Source organism: Rhinolophus sinicus, chromosome 4 (genome assembly GCF_057876585.1).
Source record: "Rhinolophus sinicus isolate RSI-liver-muscle chromosome 4, RSI-T2T, whole genome shotgun sequence".
In the NCBI taxonomy this organism is placed as follows: domain Eukaryota; kingdom Metazoa; phylum Chordata; class Mammalia; order Chiroptera; family Rhinolophidae; genus Rhinolophus; species Rhinolophus sinicus.
The window spans coordinates 65,819,552-65,838,290 of record NC_142504.1 but is presented as its reverse complement, the minus strand read 5'-3'; the positions used below and the strand labels follow the sequence as shown (position 1 = coordinate 65,838,290).

The window sequence follows — 18,739 nt, the reverse complement described above, 5'->3', positions numbered from 1 at the left end:
GAAGTAGTGAGTCAAAGAACTGCTTTAAATGGAACATGCATTTTGTTTTGTTTTCAAAATCTTCATAGTAAAATTGTACGTGCACCTGTATCTGAATTAATGGAAAGGGTAAGTCATTTTATAGCGATTTCATCAGAAACTTTACATCCTGTCTTTATTTTAAGCTTAAAAGCAGATTCTTAAATAATGATTTAAGTTTGTGATTACTTAATTGTTTAGATCGAGGGAAATGACACTTGCTCAAGTTCATTACCAGTATGTCAGAAGATCACATATATATAACCCATTGCAGGTATAGTTGTCATAAGGTGTCTTCTGAAATATCCACACAGAAATAAAGAATAAATTCTTTAAATTTATTATGAAGATTCTGCATCTCACTTTGTCAAATCCTCAGTACCACCTGTGCACACCAACTCTTGCTGCGAGACATCTGATCAGTTCATATGTTTCCTTTTATGTCATGAAGTCACAATGTCGGCTGAGGAATAGTGACTTGTCCAACAGCACAGAGTCAGAAGATTTTTAGACTTAGACAAGAGCCTCTGATTTAAATTATAGATCTAGTATAACAGGCATCTACATTTCTTTTCAGTAGAATATTCATTTGACACACTTTCAATAAAGTCATATAAATGACATAAACTTTGATCTCATCACAAAGTATTTTATGTTAATAAGCTTTTACTGTATCATAGGTACTAAGAAAAATAAAGAGATGACTCTAATGTCACAAATATTTATTGTTTCCTGCAATATTTCCAGCTTCAGATCACCTTGAATTTATTTTATATATCGATAATTTTTAATATTTGTAAAAGTCCAAAAATTATCAACTTGAAGTAAATCAAGCTTTTTACAGCTTTGGAATATTTGAGACCATAAAGCTCTAAGCTTGATCTTATAGAAATGTAGGTTCTGCTTTTCATCTTTTTGTTGAAATTAGAAAATCTTAAAAATCTCACACCAATATAGTATATACTTGAAATATTAACATCAATTTTATACAACCAAATGCTCTACAACTCATTTAAAATATTTAAAATACAGTTTTAAAAATTTAGCTGTATGGTATCAAGAAGCAAAACTTTTTATATGTTCAGTTTCTAAGATTTTTTTCAAGAAACACTTATGGCCAGACTCTACAACAGACTCTAGTCTAAAATCTATTATTTTTAATACTATTGCTTATCTTCATTCAAAACCAAAACAGTAATTACAAATGAAGAGTTCCTTTTCCAGCCCTAAGAAATTCATTTATAGACGCAGTACATCTAACATTTCAGGTGACTTCAAGAAGCAATAAAGTAGCAGCAATTATACTGCTGTGGCTACAAAAAATGAATTTTCTAACTTTATGGTGAGCATCTATTTTTACTTGATTGGCTTTTATGGATTAACTGTGAGTTCATCTGATCTTCCTTAGTTTATGACTTAGACTAGAAAAAGTCCCCTAACCCTAATTTTAAAATTATATTCTCAATTTTTTTCAAAAAAATATTATTAGGTGAGTATTGACTAGATGTCCTAGTGCAGTCTTTGCAATCCGCTCTCCCAAGACCTGGGGAAAGTCACGTGACTACCGTGTTTCCCAAAAATAAGACCTCGCGGACAATCAGCTCTTATCCGTCTTTTGGAGCAAAAATTAATATAAGACTCCGTCTTATTTATATTATTATATTATTTTATATTATGTTATTTATATTAAAGACCCGGTCTATATAATATAATATAATATAATATAATATAATATAATATAATATAATATAATATAATATAATATAATATAATATAGGGTCTTATATTAATTTTTGCTCCAAAAGATGCATAAGAGCTGATTGTCCGGCTAGGTCTTATTTTTGGGAAACACAGTACGATGTCTCTGCTTATCCCTGAACTGAAAAGAACTGCTGGATAATCTATAACATTCCATTTTGCAGAAGAGCCCATTATTCTGTGGTACATTTCAAAATGAGTCAGCATGTGTATAATAGAATTCCCAGGACATTCCCGTTTAGAATGCTGCTTCCAGTTAGCTTCTTGAGTTCACAACGAATATTGGCAGTTTTGCACTCTTCACTTTTATTGCCTGATCTAGTGTCATGGAGTGAATTTGAATTCAGTAGAGGATTTTTTTCATGAGTGATATAAGGCCACACATATCCAACCTTAAATGTAAAAGTCAGTATGGCTAGATGGCTGTTATTTCTGGGAGGAAATAAATTTAAACAAATAACAAAGAAATGGACACAAGGACTTTCCCTAGAGATCCATTAATGAAAACTCCTCACAACCAAACATCAACATGATGAGTGTTGGCTTTCCCTGGAGGATGTGTATAAATGCAGGTGAACTGCTGCACTCCTTAGGCTATGGGAAAAGCCATCCAGAAACACCCTGATTCTTACAACATCCACACATTTTCTTTGTTTATTTATTTATTTATTTAGTCCAAGTACCTAAGACTGAAGACTATAGTAACTAAGACAATAAACTCTTTATATTATGGGCTTATCTCCCAAATGGTAACTGACTTAGAATTCATTCTAAACGCTCTGTTCAACTAAGGAACCGCAAAAGGACTGTGAAAGAATCACATCCCAAGATCTCTGCAGGAGGTAAAATATGCAATATTTGCCCTTCTGCCCCTCTGTCATGCATCTCCCCTCTGCTTGCCCACAGCTTTTCTTTGGGGCTCACTGCCCTCCTGTTCCCCATAGCATTTTCTTTGTATGCATTTTCAATTTTCTCACAGTGCTCCTGTGAGTGAAGAAATGTCAAGACTGGGAGTCGAGAAGCTGCACAGAAGATTCACTCCTTGTTCCTCTGTTTGGGATTCATGGTTAATTTCCATCCAGTTTCTGCAGTTATGATGGTTTCTCTGCAATCTTTCCATCAGTTCAGGTGACCTCATTTTATTTTGTTCTAGAACTAGACTCTCCTGTTTCATACAGCTGTGCTACATTTCCCATCCTTCTTCTCCCCTTCCTTTCTCCGTAGATACACTTTCAGTAGCCACCCAGAGATACAGTATCATCTCAATTTTGGACTTGTAATTCCACCCCCAACATATGTCTGTCATTGAACCTCTTTAAATGGAAGGGCTTTTTCTAGTGATCACATTATATGGCTACATGTTAGAAATATAAGGGATTATTTTGCCCACTAAGCTATCGTGTTTCCCCAAAAATAAGACCAGGTCTTATATTAATTTTTGTTCCAAAAGGTGCATTAGGGTGTATTTTTTCATGTACAGCAATCTACATTTGTTCAAATACAATCATGTCATCTACTTCTGTAACATCGTCATAATGTACTAACTGCATTTGTCTGGCTGACGATCTTAACTGGGGCTTGTTTTCGGGGTAGGTCTTATTTTCGGGGAAACATGGTATTAACTGATACTATTTGTTGTTAACAAGCAGGAAAGCTCCATTCTATCATGAAATGCATACGTCTGTATCACCTTAGGAACTGTCAAATATTAGAACTGGCTCTGGAGCTATAAACATACTCATAAAAATTCCTTTAATCAAGATTAAATAAAAATATTCTTAGAAAGAAGCAGTTTACTGTGAGATAATTGGACAGCCCTTAAAATAGTAGAATTTATGGACTAAAAGCAATATTCCTGTATCTCTGCCTAGAGTCTAATCAAAGAATTTCACCAAATACATATCAAATTTAAAGTCAAGATCTTGACCAGATGCATAATATCTAGAAAAAGATCAAAGATGGTTTCCATGTTAATTGTTTACACTATATAGCAATAATATAAAAACTTAATTTATTTTCTACATTTATCTTCTGTTTATCCCAAATAGCACAAATAGATTTGTACTGACATAATTCATGGAAAAATGACAGATTAAAAACACATAGAAATTAAAGGTGAGCTGAGTCTGAAAATACGTGGTATAATATTACCTTTACCAGAAGCTATTTGTCTATTTTACGGTTTTGTATTGAGACATATACATAGTTATATGCCTTACTCTGAAATGAAAATGACGCCAATTTAGGCTATTATTATCTGCGTTTCGAAGTCCTCTAAGATCTATATTTTCTACTTGAGTTTTTTCAGACTTGTCCAAAATCTTCTCCAAATTAAACCTCAAGTTTCACAATAAAACGAAGAGAAGGAGGGACAGAATGAAGGAGAAAGAACAGGAGAAATCGATGTATTAAAGAAACAGACTGCACAAGGTACCTAAGAAGCCAACTGTCTGCCAGACTTCAGAGAAGAGTGCCTTGTGCATGAGTAAGCTCACCTATCAAAGGAAGGATTATTTAATGATGGTGATAGGAAAACAGTAGCCATCTGGGAGCGAAACAGTAGCCATCTGGGAGTGAAAACCCACTCTCCAAAGTTTCTAAGCAAAATAAACTCCAGATGAATTAAAGAATTGCATATATATATTAAATTATAAAAATACAACAAAAAAGAGTACAATGTATGTAAATTTACAGCACTGAAGCGATCAGAAAAATTAGAAATGATGGATTTTAATACTAAAAATGAAAAAATTCAATGCAATAAAAATTAATAAAAGTCAAATTTAAAAATTTACCTTGTAAAATATATTTACAAAGAATAATATGAGCAATTATATGAGCATGTCTTCCACAAAAATAAATATAAATAGTAAACATAATGAAAATGTTTGCTTTCACCAACATCTATTTATAGAAAAAGCATTGGTTATTTAAAATCTACTAAAGTTATAAAAATGCTTTATTCAAATGCTGATGACACCAGTAAATATGGTATACTTTTAAAATTCTTTTTCCTTTGTTGAAATGAAATTCATATACCATATAATTAACCATTGGTAAATTAACAATTCAGTAGCATTTACTACATTCACAATGTTATACAACCACCACCTCTTCTAGTTCCAAAAGATTTTTATCACCCAAGAAGAACATATTAGAAACTTGTTAGATAGTCAATTCCCATTGTTTCTTCCTCACACCTCTGGCAACCACAAATCTGCTTTTTATCTCTTTGGATTTGCTTATTCTGGATACTTTACATAAATGGAATCATATAATATTCGAACTTTTGTATCAGGCTTCTGTATGTAGCATCATGTTTTCGAGGTTAAACCATGTTGTAGCCAAAATAAACTTCATTCCCTTTTCTGGCTGAATAATATATATATATATATATATATATATATATATATATATATATATATATATACATATATGTATATACATATATATATGTATGCATATGTGTATATATACTCATACATGTGTGTGCATGTGGGTATATATATATACATTTATATATACAGATATATACATATGTGTGTGTGTATGTGTGTGTGTGTGTGTGTATATATATATATATATATATATATATATATATATATATATATATGGTATACCACATTTCGTTTATCCATTCCTATTTTGATGGATATTTGAGTTGTTTCCACCTTTTGGCTGTTGTGAATAATTCTCCTGTGAACATTTGTAAGTATCTATTTGAACACCTGTTTTCAATACTTTTGAGCATATACCTAGGAGTAGAATTGCTGGATCATATGATAGTTCTGTGTTTAATATTATGAAGAACCACAAAACTGTGCTCCATAAAATCTTCATCATTTTACATTTCCACCATTAGTGTATGAGGATTCCAATTTCTCCACATACTCACCAATACTTGTTCTTGTCTGTCTTTTTAATTATAGCCATTTTAGTGGGCATTAGGTAGTATCTCATTGCAGTTCTGATTTGTATGATCCTTATCACTAATGGTGTTGAGCAATTCTTATGTGCTCATTGGCCACTTGTATATCAGAATGAAGCTGTGAGTGAAGATTTTCCTGAGGCCTCTTGGGGCCCCAAGACTTTGAAGCCTATGATACATTTTAAAAATCTATCTATCTATCTATCTATCTATCCATCCATCCATCATGTATTTCTTTTTACAGGTCATGTTCCAACAGGTATAAGCACATTGATGAGCAATATGGTACAGTATAAGAAGAGGGAAAATAATATTAAAATTCTTTAGCATAATAAATATACTCCTAGAAATTTATCCTAAAGCAATAAACAACAGATTTTCATGTATAAATGCTTAAAACAATATAAAATAGCAAAAATAAAAAACATGAAGGAAAATTATGCAGAAATGAACTATTTATAAAGATTATATAGAAATGTGAAAATATAACACATAGCAATAAAGAGTTGTAGCTTTCATCCAGATAACCCAGGTTTGATTACCAGTCATAGTGACACAAATTTAAGTACATATAAGGTCCATGAGGGCAGGGATCCTTGATTTGTTCACTAATATTCCAAATCCAAAACAGTGTCTGGTGCATAACAGGTTATCAATAAACGTTTGCTGAATGGATAAATACATAGATGAACTAACAATTACAGAATGTAAATAAAAAATTGTATGTGGCATGTGAAGTGTGATATGCAAAGGTCTCTCATTGACATCTGGAATTCTACCCAAACCTTCCCACTGGAATTCATTATCTCCTGTTTTAATAAAACACACCGTCCTTCTCCAGCTCCCCAAGCCAGAAACCTAGCAAACACCCCACTCCTAAGCCAGTCATTCACCAAATCATTGATTCCTCCTTCATAATATTCCTCCACTGTCTTCACTTTTCTCTTTCATCATCACTGCCATTGTTTTCTCATGGATTACTGCTACAGCATACAAATTCATTTCCTGCTTCGAGTCTTGCCCATTTTCAATCCATTCTTCACACATACAGTGTGCACTTTTCTAAAGCACAGATCTTAACATCTCTCTCCCTTGCTTAAGAGTTGTCAAAGCATCTCTATTGCCCTTAAGAAAAACTCAGAGTCCTTAATATAGTCTGCATGAGAAGCCTTCAATATTGACTACAGATTAAATCATCAGGGTAGCGTTTATAAAATACCAGTGCCCAGGCCGCATCCCAGAGACTCAGCTTCAATTGATTTGGAATAAAGCCCAGGCATGGGTATTTCACAAAGCAACCCCGCAGGTGTTTCTACTATTCAACCAGGTTAGAACCCATAGGTGTATACATCCCTTTGTGCTTTGCCTACCACTTAAGTCTTTGTGTCCACTTTGGTCACTCCCAACCTCACATTCTGAACCCCAGCCACACGGTCTTTCTTTCAAATTCTTCAACTGTGCTGTGATATCACTTGCTTCTGAGTCTTTATACTTCCTTTGCCTTTAGTGGGGAACGGTCTTCCCATTCTCTTAGACGAATTACATATGAGGTCAGACAATTTAGTTCGCGAACTCATCCTAAAAAAAGTGCTACATACCTCATTGATGAATATCACTACAATCCCCTTCCAAGTACTCCCGTTGGGAGGCTATGCACCGACGCCAGCACCTAGCAATTTTGAAATCTTTTTCTGGAATGGCCATCAGAGCTGTCTTATTACCCTGGATGTCCTGAATGTCATCAAAATGTCTTCCTTTCAATATTTCCTTTATCTTCAGGTAAAGAAAGAAGTCATTGGGGGCTTGATCAGGTGAGTAGGGAGGGTGTTATTTGTTTCCTGACTAAAAACTCTGTCACAGACAGTGTTATGTGAGCTGGTGCATTCTCATGATGCAAGAGCCATGAATTGTTGGCGAAAGTTTAGGTCATCTAACTTTTTCACGCAGCCTTTCAGCACTTCCAAATAATAAACTTGGTCAACTGTTTGGCCAGTTGGTACAAATTCATAATGAATAATCCCTCTGACATCATAAAAAGTTAGCAACATCGTTGCAACAAGCTGGCAAACTTAATCGTCAGACCTCGTATACTCTTCCTTCAAGTTTCTGCTTCAACATCACTTCCTCCTAGAAGTCTTCCACCCCAGACTGAAGTATGTACCTATTATGTATATTTCTACCATTCGTTGTACATTCTCAATAATAGCGCTATAGCAATCTCTATTACTGTTGTTCATCTATTCGTCAGCTTCCACCTTCCACCAGTAGACTATAAAGTCTACGAGGGCGGGGACTATGATGTCTGCCGGTGGCTAAGTACTTAATTGCGTAGGGCTGGGTTTAAATCCCTTGTGAAGATTCTCGTGATCCCTACGCAACGTGTTAACATGATGAATACACACAGCAGGCATTTAATAAATAGTTATCAAATAAGCTAATATGTGACAGAATTGTGGGATTCTAAATAATTTGAATTATTTAATTTTCTTTGTGGTTGTTATAGTATCTACTTTATGAAAATCCATTTTCAAAATGAAAAATGCAAGATAGCATAATCATTATTATAATTTAAATATAACATTCTTTCAAATTTCTCAATTAAGGAAATAAATACAGAATAATATTTTTTGAGGAGTACCTATAAAAATAAACATGAGATTGCAATGAAAAATTATCTTCCTGACTGTGCAAAACTGAAAAGAAGGAAATCTGTGCATGCTCTATCCCGATTAGATTAATGCAGTTTATATGACATGAGTGCTTTAATTTTTATTATCATCCATTGGCAGTAAGGAACATGCAACCACCACATGAGAATTTTTGGAAATCAGCCATCAAATCTTAATCCACTGTGTTGCTTCCTAACGATGGTTTTAGGCTCTTCAAGAATGACCATCCATTTCAAAAAATGGAGATTACATACTAAATAACAATGGAAGGTAATGAAACAAAAGCATTTGAAACCATAATTGTCAATGTGACACACTGTTGGCAAAACAAATACTTTACTTTTTAGAAAACTAAATGATAAAGCAATATGCATTAAAAAGGTCCGTAAATGTATTAGAACCCTTTACAGTAATATCTTCAATATTAATATTCTACATATACCCATATCCTGCAATAGGAATCTCAGGAAATATTTAAACAGCTCTGAAAATGAATATAAGAGATAAATTATAGTAGTAAGTTCTTTGCCAATCTTCTACATCCCTGCATATATTTTTAATACATAAAATCAAGAGGAATTTTCTAAAGCAAAACTTCTGTTCATAGGAAGAAATGGTTTTCATTTATGAATTCACATAACTAAGCCCTAAAATATACATCAGTTTTGTAAGTCTGAACTTGTGTCTACAATTAATAGTTTCTGAAATGCCTTGACTATATGTGGCCCAGTTTTGCTGCCTCCATTATGCCCTTGAAATATCCTTCCATTATACTGTGAGTTTGAAAACATAAAGCTTTATTTTGTCTATAATTTTGAGGTTAAGTTTACTCCCATACCACACAGACTCGCCTTAGTGCTTTTAGGGTAAATAATTTACACTAGAAATGCTGCATCATGAAACTGGGGTTAGGGAAATTGTTATTTAAGCAAACAAAATCGATCCCAAATCATTTTAAATTTCCTGCACTGTGCTTTACCTTGTAGCAAGGATTGGTGGGCAAGGGGTGGGGAGCAGATGAGCTCAAGAAGAATGGCATGACTATTATTCATTTGTAGGCTTTTCTTCCCGTCCCTAATTATTAATGATGCTGCCTTGCCAAACACACCCACCCTTCACAACTCCCCTTCTCTTCCTTGCTTGCTACTTCAAGCTTTGTATTTTATATTTTCACTCCTAATTTTCCCAAATACAAATGGAAATCTAGGTTTCCTTTCACAAATGAAATCAATACCAAATTTCCTTATTTGATATATAATTTTTAAAGAGAAATAAAAGCCATCAAGTGAAAATGTCATTCTCATATTCCCTCATGAACTGAAAAGAGGGGAAATGGCCACAATTATTACTGTAAGATTTTCACTAGGTATCTAGAGTGCAGAGAGAGAGAGTGAGTTTCTGGCAGAGAGAGGGCATTAGTATACTATAGTTGTTCCATGGAGCTAGGTAGCAAGGAGTCCACTGAAAATTGATCACAAAACAAGAGAGTCATCCAATTTCATTGTTGTCACATTTTCTTCCTGCTATCAATTCATTTATTCATTCTTCAAACAATTACTGGGTAGTATACTATATGTAGGCCACTGTGGTAGGTCCTCAGGTTATAAAAATAAATAAATAAAACATGATAGTTCCTACCTTTAATCTGATCATATTCTAATAGGAGAACATATAAAATTAGTGAGTATAACTCAGCATGAAATGTTCAATGACAGATGCTTAGAGCTGAAAGTCACCTGACTGAAAGTCACCTCCAGTTCTCCTGGAGGAGGTGGTCAGTACTGAAAAATGGGTCTAGTGAAGGAGGAAGAGATGGGTGGTGTGGGTAAGAACAAGAATATTCTCCCAGAGGAATAACAAAAGCAAAGGTATGGGTGGGAAATAAGAAGATACAGGATTTAAGAGTGGGAGACAGAAAGACAACCACACAGTGGGGAGAAATCAAGCTAGTGAAGTAGTCTTTGACTTTCTGAGCACGTCTTCCTCCCATCTAGATGTGCCCACAGACTTGTATACCAGGCACAGGGAGCCAACACCCTCCTTGATGAGATTGCATGTTATTACCATATTTCTCACCTTTTTATCTAATCAGAACTTAACTCTTCTGTGGCTGCTTATTTTATCTGCAGTGAGTAAAATATCAAGTACCTTGCAGAACTATGATGCAGAGTTGGCCCGTACTGGGAAATTATACACTGAAGCTATTATCATTACTGATTTAGAGCAAAACTACAAACCAAAAAGATGTTATATAAAAACAACAACAATAAACAAGAAGAAACTGGTGTGAGCTATGGGGAGGCAGAGCAAGAGTGAAAGAGACTTACTGGAGTGCTGGATCTGTGCCAGGAACTTATAAGCATTTTACTTCATTTAGGGATGAGATTAAGAAGACATACGTTAAGAAAAGAGGCTCTACACATATGTAGAATCAAAATCCCAAATAAAAGATGTGGGCACATCTGCCTTAAGAAAATTAGAAGTAGGATTTCACAAGAAATAGATCTGACATTTCAGGTAAGAGAACATCTACATGACAAACATACAATACATGACAGAAACAATTTTAGCTGATGGGAAGAAGGACAGTTACCAGAGAAAGGAAAGTCACAGCCCCATGATGCCTGGCATTAATGGGGCCACAGCTACCCCACCTGATGAGACACTGAAGCTCTCTTCCTAATCATTTACCTAAGACACTAATGTGCTCAGCTGATAATAGAGGGGAAGGACTCAAGATGTATCTGAAAAAGACTTAGATGTGACATCACAGCTGTCTTCAAATATTTGAAGCACTGTTGTGTAAAAAAAGGGTTAGAGTATAGACATATATGTGCATAGTTTTGGAAACAAGCTCAGGATCCAGGATTTCAGGGGTTCACATTGCAGGAAAATAGATTTCCACATACCAAAAGGCATCCCATACACTATTAATTTATTGATAGATTTATATCTTCAGGAAAAATGTCTCCAATTTTTTCAAGCTTTAAAAATACAGATTAAAACCACTCACAGACCATAAGGCTTTGGTTGCTAGCAAGTTGACACAGAGCCTACGGCAGGATCCCCCAAAGCAAGGTTGGCAGGGGAAGTGATCAGGCAGGACTAGCACACATCTCCAGTGGCAAATGTGCATCCACGCATGCAGCCAGGGAGCTCCTGCAGTGTGCCACTGCGCACTCTGGGGTGAAGATGTTCTCTATTTACCAAGCAAATCACACTGGGTCACTACCCACCATGAATACTTTACCTACAGTTAGTACATCAGCTTGATTATCCTCTCACTCAGCACATCACACAAGATTTGCATGTCCTAATCTTACCTATTCTTCAAAATCGAGTTAATCAAAGTCTAATTTCTTCACAAAGTTTTTCCCAGCAAACTTATGAGGCTGCATAATGTAATGGAAAGAATATGGGTTGTGGAGGCTAGGAGACCTCAATTTGAATTCTGGCTCTGCCACCAATTGAGGTACCTACAGAAAGACAGTGTTCTGTCTCGGGTCCTCATTTCTCCATCAGTCATATTAGCAGTGAGAGTTGCTATTTTCAAGAGATAGTAAGGATTAAAGTATGATGATATGGGTAAAGTGTTAGTTTACTTTACCAAAAAATGTTAACTTCTCCTCTTCCTAACATTTTCACCCTTTGTTTCTTTCTTCTAAAATTTTATACTATAGAAAGGGAAATAAATAGTGAATAATATACTTATATATTCCCCTGTGATGGAGGTCATGGGATGGATGGCAAGCTCTGGGGTAGATGCGGGAATGAGGGGAGGACCAAAATGTACTCACAAATCCAGACCAGACCCAACACTGTAGCCACAGAACAGATGGGGTAAAATTTGCCAATGGGGAAGTTGATGAAGAGAAGAAAAAAGTACTGAAGGAGAATAGACAGTAACTAAAGATACACTTCATTGACACCACCTTCCAACCAGCACCATTTCACCCTGTTATCCAGGGTGGCAACCACACAACATAGAGTAGGTATAAACCCCAAAGTAACAATTAGTAAGAAACTGAAATACATAAGAAGCTGTATCATAATTTCCAAGTGTCACCATGTGACTGTGTGTAAGTTGGAGATGGAATTTGGTTCTGAGTTATTTCTGCCACCTTGTTGTTGTGTGTAACCTTGAGCAAGAACTATGACTTCTCTAATAATAATAATAATAATAACAACAACAACAATAATAGCTTATTCTTATTGAACACTTGTTATGGCTCAGACACTGTTAAATGCATGGCCTGTATTAACACAACAAACCTTTGAGATGGCACACTCACATTATCTTCATTTTACAGTCAAGGAACTGAGACACAGAGATGAGTAACTTGCCAGTCACATAAGGTCCTAAATTTACTCCTATATTGGATAGTATAAACAATTCTCATGAAAAACATCTCACGATAAAATGAGATATTCTATTTGAAAGTTACGATATAAACTGAGTATCACTATATAAATATCACTCCAAGCAAAATTAAGATGTCAACAAGACACTGGCCTAAGAGATTTTCATCCTGATGGGGTTTCTCTTCCACATGGTGCCACACCCCCTTAATTTTCCTTCTTGCCTGGGTCTAGCTTTTGCCAATATAAACTGAATGTATCCGTTATTCCAAAAAAGTATACTCTATCAAATATCAGGTTAGCAGAGTTCTCTTTCAGCTATGCTTTTCATCCACAGTCTACTGATCATAAACGAGTCTTAGGCTAAAATAGCCTCGCCTGCAGAGCCGCATGTAGTTGGCACAGGCCTAAGTATGTTGGTGGATGGAAAAAGCAGCCTGCCTCAATTACCGGGGGCTGAAGGAAATAACACTTAAGGCTAATTTATCTTATTATAAATGGGATCAGAAGGTATGTATATGATCCAGATGCTTTTAGACTATTGTAGTTAAGGAAAAATTAGACTGGTGTCCTCATCCTGGAACAGATGGTCAAAAGAATTACAAATTGGTAGCAAGGGAGAGGAGAAAAAGAGAGAGATGAGAAGAATCAAGACTCTCCCAAGTGCTGCCTCACAGAGCCTCAAAGCCCGCTTTTGTAAGAAAGCAGGCAGCAGAAAGTGATTTCAAAAAATGACTCTTGAAGCAAGCATGGGGCTAATTTCCTTTTATATATTTTATCTCCCATTTCATAAATATTAAACTCTTTCCTCCACAAAGTTGTGTCAAATATGAAAAATACAAATAAAGAATGTCCTTAATCTATGCAACTATTTTTATGAGGATAGACCTACCACGTGACTGCAAAGCTAGGGGTCCATCTCCAATGAACACAATTAAGAAGAGCAAAGCATGAAATGAATTCCTGTCTATGTGTGCCAAGAGACAAGCCATTGGTATCTGAAAGCAGAGCAGCTATCAGAATGGCTCACTTTGGGTGTCTACCCCACAATCATTGGGATGGGATGCTGAACCCCCCCCCCTCAGTCTTCTTGTCACATGCTGATGTGTCATACATTGGGGCTTGACATTGAGAGCTTCATATGTTTTGAGGACAGCAGAGCATCACGATTAAGCATTATTAAGGTCTATAATAACCTCTTGGTCAATGAGCTTCTGGGCCGAGTTCCCTGCGCTCTTAGAAGGAGAAAAATTGGAATTCTAGATGCCCCTCCCTCAAAGGGGAAGAAAGCAGCTGATATGAGGGGTCTTGACCCTCAGGGGAAAATTAATTTAACTATGAATGCTACAATTGAATAAAGCAAAAGAAATATTCAATTTATATAAAAACAAGTATCTAAACAAGAGAAAATCATGGACTAAATATCAGAAACTCTTACTTAAGTCCTTTGAAATGATACTAATACAAAGTCCAGGAAGTGCAATGGAGTTAACAATCCTAAATAGATGATAAATAAAGAGTTCCATAAAGATGAGCAAAGAGAGTGAAAAGTCAATGCTCAGATGTGTGGTGGCTTCAGGCAGCTCACTCGTTCTCTTAGAGCCTGTTTCTTCTTCATTATCCTCAATGCTACCCTCATCCTCGCCTCATCCATCATTACCCTCATTCCATCCTTAATGTGACATACAGACTGAAGAAAGAGACCTCCTTCGAGAAGAGAGCTCATAAAAAGGCACAGCCCTGCAGGAGCCAGTCTTGGCCAGCAGACCTTCCTCTTTGTAGGAATAACATGATTCCCTGTCTCCAGTTGGATCCAGCCTGGAAGAGGGTGCCCAGCCTGGTGATCAGGGCCTAGGCCAGCTCACAACTCCCACTCACTTCCTCAGGCCTGTGGGCAGTGCACAGGTATACATCTGTACAACACTACCCACCCTAAAGTCTTGTTTAAAAAATGGAATGGGGTAGTGTATATGGAGCTCCCCACTTAAAAAATACTGGAGCCAATCTGTAACTACGAGAAAGTAGCCATTAACTTTTTCGTAAAGGAATATAATGATCCCTGGGGCCCTACAGTTAGTAGGTCTACAAATAGTAGCTATTATCACTAGAAACAGTTCCTTTATAGTTTTGAACTCAGAAGTTTCTTTCAATCAATAGCATGCTTTGGCGCAGCACAAGAATCCAGGCCGGCCTTGAAATTTCACTAACATTGCCACATGTCCACCAGCAAGTCAAACAAACTACTTCTGTGGAATCTGTAATGACATAATTGAAACCGGGTTTACATTTATTTAAATAGCATAGTTTTGATGGAACGAAAATATTTTAGTAAGCAGTAAAACACATGTTTGGGGAAAATTTACATTGGTCCCCCCACCCCATCGATTTCCTCACTTATCTATAAGAGCACCGTTTTAGAAATGAAAGAGAGAGAGAGAGAGAGAGAGAGAGAGAGAGAGAGAGAGAGAGAGAGAGAGAGTTAAGTTTCAGTTTTGCACAATGCCACCTTTAACAAACCTGCCAGCTAGTCAAAAACTAAATAGGCTGGTTTGAAAAAATCTTTACTACTGCCAGTTAATATTCACAGGGCTCTGGGGGAACAAGAACTTTCAATGACTTAATATTTATAAATGCTACTGTTGTCCCCCAAACATGTGTCTTAGATTCCTGAGGGATACTGGGATTTTTTTGCCATAATAAGGGTGAGGGTATGTGAGTTTTAAATGGGGAGAAGGAGAGTTAGGAGAACAAAATTAAACTCATATAAATGAGCACTTGGTGGTCTTGAATTCGAATACCACTTGAATATGATTGGGAAACCTGACCTGTCTGGGTTATTTCACTTTAATTTACCAATGTTTTAAGCATGGAGAAAGTATTCAAAATGCACAACACTGCTGGCCCAGACACTTTTTGTCTTTTTATTTGAAATGTTGCTACTTTACATCAACAGATGCCCAAAAAGGCTAAACTTCCAATGTGGGATATCAAAATAGCTAAGATTGTGTTTACAACTCTGATGGTGTAATCGAAACTCCAAATGCTCGAGAAACAATAACATTAGTGAGGTGAAGTCAACTCTAAATGAAAAGTCAGTGTTTCCATTACCCAATCTAACAGTATTTTCAGGATTTTATATAACTTGATCATTAAAAAATGCTCTAGGCTGAAAACCTGGTCTGTGTCAATCTTGGACTAAACTAGTTCGCAAAGCTCTGAAGTTTGTTTGCCCTTCTCTTTTATCCCTTTTCAAGAATGTATTACTTTTAAATGCTGCACATGAAACTAAACCAAAAAAATCTGCTTTACTCAATGAGCCAATGCTGTTGCATGCATCACTCATTTTTCAGAAGAAATGTATGACTTCTGTAAACTCACTTTCAAGGTTCCTATGTCTGGAAGCGAAGAGCTTCAATTCCTTTTCTAATTCACTCTTTAGCACATCCCTTCTCTGTAAGTTACATCATGAAAAATACTGAAATTTTAAATTATAATGTTAACTTTTGTAGAAATAAACTTCAAATTAGAATTTAACTTGGTAGAAATAATGTTTACTATTGTGACTTTTTCAGATTGGCTCTTTGTGGAACAGAAGAGCTTGTATATGCAGATGTCAAATAAAAAAGGAAGGACAATACATTAGATTTGGAACTGTTCAAGTGGTATTGCAGGGACGAGCAACAGTAGAGTGTAATTGGGCATGAATCAAAATATCTCTGAGAGAGACATGGAAATATCTTGGTATGTAGAAGCCCAAATATTTAGGCTGTGAGGTTAGGAGAGGCAGATCTAACTCTAAGATTAGGTTGCAAAAAATGCTTAGGAAAAGTCATATCAAGAGGCCAGCTCTAACTGTATCTGAGATGGCCTCCAACCTTCACCACCGAGAAATACAGACTTCTTCATGATATTAATGTAGGACCCATCCAAAGTATCTAGGTAATTTGGATCCTAGCCTGGGAAGGAGGAGACAAAGCAAGAACAAACAAGTGCGTGCGCGCACGTAACTTTATATGTGTTAATTTTATATGTGTTTCTGTCCGTCTGTCTCTGCCTATACCTTATAGGGGAGTCTATACATAGAGTAAATACATTTATAAATATGAAAAGGGAATTGTTTTAACATTTCATATTACATTTTTATTTTAACCTTTGCAGAATTGTGGAAAATCATTATTTTGAATAAAAATAGAAATGCCCAGACTCTTTGGGTCAGAAGAAGGGATAAGTTTCAGTTCCTAATCCAGATACCCTCCAGTATAGTCCTTTCTACAATATCACTTAGCACCAAAAATTAATTTTAGAAATGGGCAAGATATATATTTATAAACTCAAATTTTAAAAATCTGATGAGTTGTAATATACCTATGATTAAATACTTCCAGTGATGAACTCATTATTCATGAAATAGCACTTATGTCTAAAAAATTCTCCCTTATAGTCCTGGAAATGCCTTATTAAGAAATATCCAAAGGATTTTTGTTTGAGAAGCACTTCAAAATATCGCTGATATCATTTATATTAAGTCCATAAAGAGCTGAATCTGGCTAAATATAATACTCCTTATCATTATAACATAAATTCCATTATTTTAACATTGTATTTTATCAAGTTTTTAATAATAAAGTGACTTCTACCAAACATTAAAACCACATCTTACTAAGAGAATACTATTCAGCCATGAAAAGAAATGAAGTACTGCTAGATGCTACAACATGGATGAACCTCGAAAGCATGCTAAGTGAAAGAAGCCACACACAAAAGGTCACATATTGCGTAATTCTATTTATGAAATGTCCAGAATAGGTAAGTCTAATACAGGCAGAAAGTAAATTAGTGGTTGCCTAGGGATGGGTGGAGAGGGAACGGGGTATAACTGCTCATGGACACAGGGTTTCTTTTTGGAGTGATGAAATTGTTCTGGAATTAGATAGTCACAATGATTAAACAATCTAAAAACCACTGAATTAAATTCCTGAAATGGGTTAATTTTATAGTATACGAATTACATCTCAATTTATAAAGCAATAACCAGATCTTAAGTCATAAATCTCAAATTAAAAATAACTTTGATAGGCATTACTATCCTAGGAACTCTGAACTCAATAAAATGGCCGAAACGCATACTAACATTAGCTCTGTAAAGTTTAGCTCTCTAAAATTACCCAGTGATGGATATTGAATAATTTATGAATATGGTTATACTAAAGAATATCTCACTACATTTATGTTAATACTCTTTGATCCATAGAGAATTCTGAGCCCCTTTTTATTTTACAGGGAAGTGTAGGTTTCCTTCAAAGAACTTGTGTTTGCACTTCTGAAAGATCAGGAAATTTCAAATGTACAAATGGGTTCTTCAAAGAAAAACTGACAATTTAAAATTGTTATTATAGGCTACTTCAAATATCTCAGGGTTTCTGTTTCTTGAGGTTTAACTTAAAACATGTGAATTGTATTCAATATACTTGAAATGCTTCTGTTTTTTCAAATGACAATCACACATCCTACAAACACTGAAGTAGAATTTATCTGGTGGCAGGTTAATTTTGGAAAGATGATACTACCAAAGTATATATCTGTTCAACTTTTATCATCATAACTTTAATATATAATGCATATAAGACATATTATTTTCCTTTGAATAAAAACAAAGAACTCCCATTTGAAAAAGAAACTATATGTGTCATTACATTTTTCCTGTAAAGACATATGAAATCTTACATTATGCTTTAGAATCTGATTAAGGTCACTTTTGTATAATGGTGCTCAACTTTTATATCCTTATTTGTCATGTTAGAAATAGTACATGTCTTGTCTCATTAGCTGTACTATAAGCTCTAGGGACTGTATGAAAATCTCGATTTATTTTTATGCCCAATGATAATGTCTTACATACAGATAGGGGCCTAATATCTAATATATGTTGAAGATTCATTAATTAAGTTGCTCACATGATCTAATTCTCCATGGCAAATTTCTTTATAGGTATGTGTAGTATATTCAA

The 18,739-nt window shown here is 35.3% G+C and overlaps 1 protein-coding gene across 7 annotated transcripts in view; it reads right to left on the bottom strand.

Moving 5' to 3' along the window:
• Positions 1 to 18,739, bottom strand: part of PIEZO2 (piezo type mechanosensitive ion channel component 2) — a 436,387-nt gene that overhangs the window by 269,101 nt on the left and 148,547 nt on the right. The window lies entirely within an intron of this gene.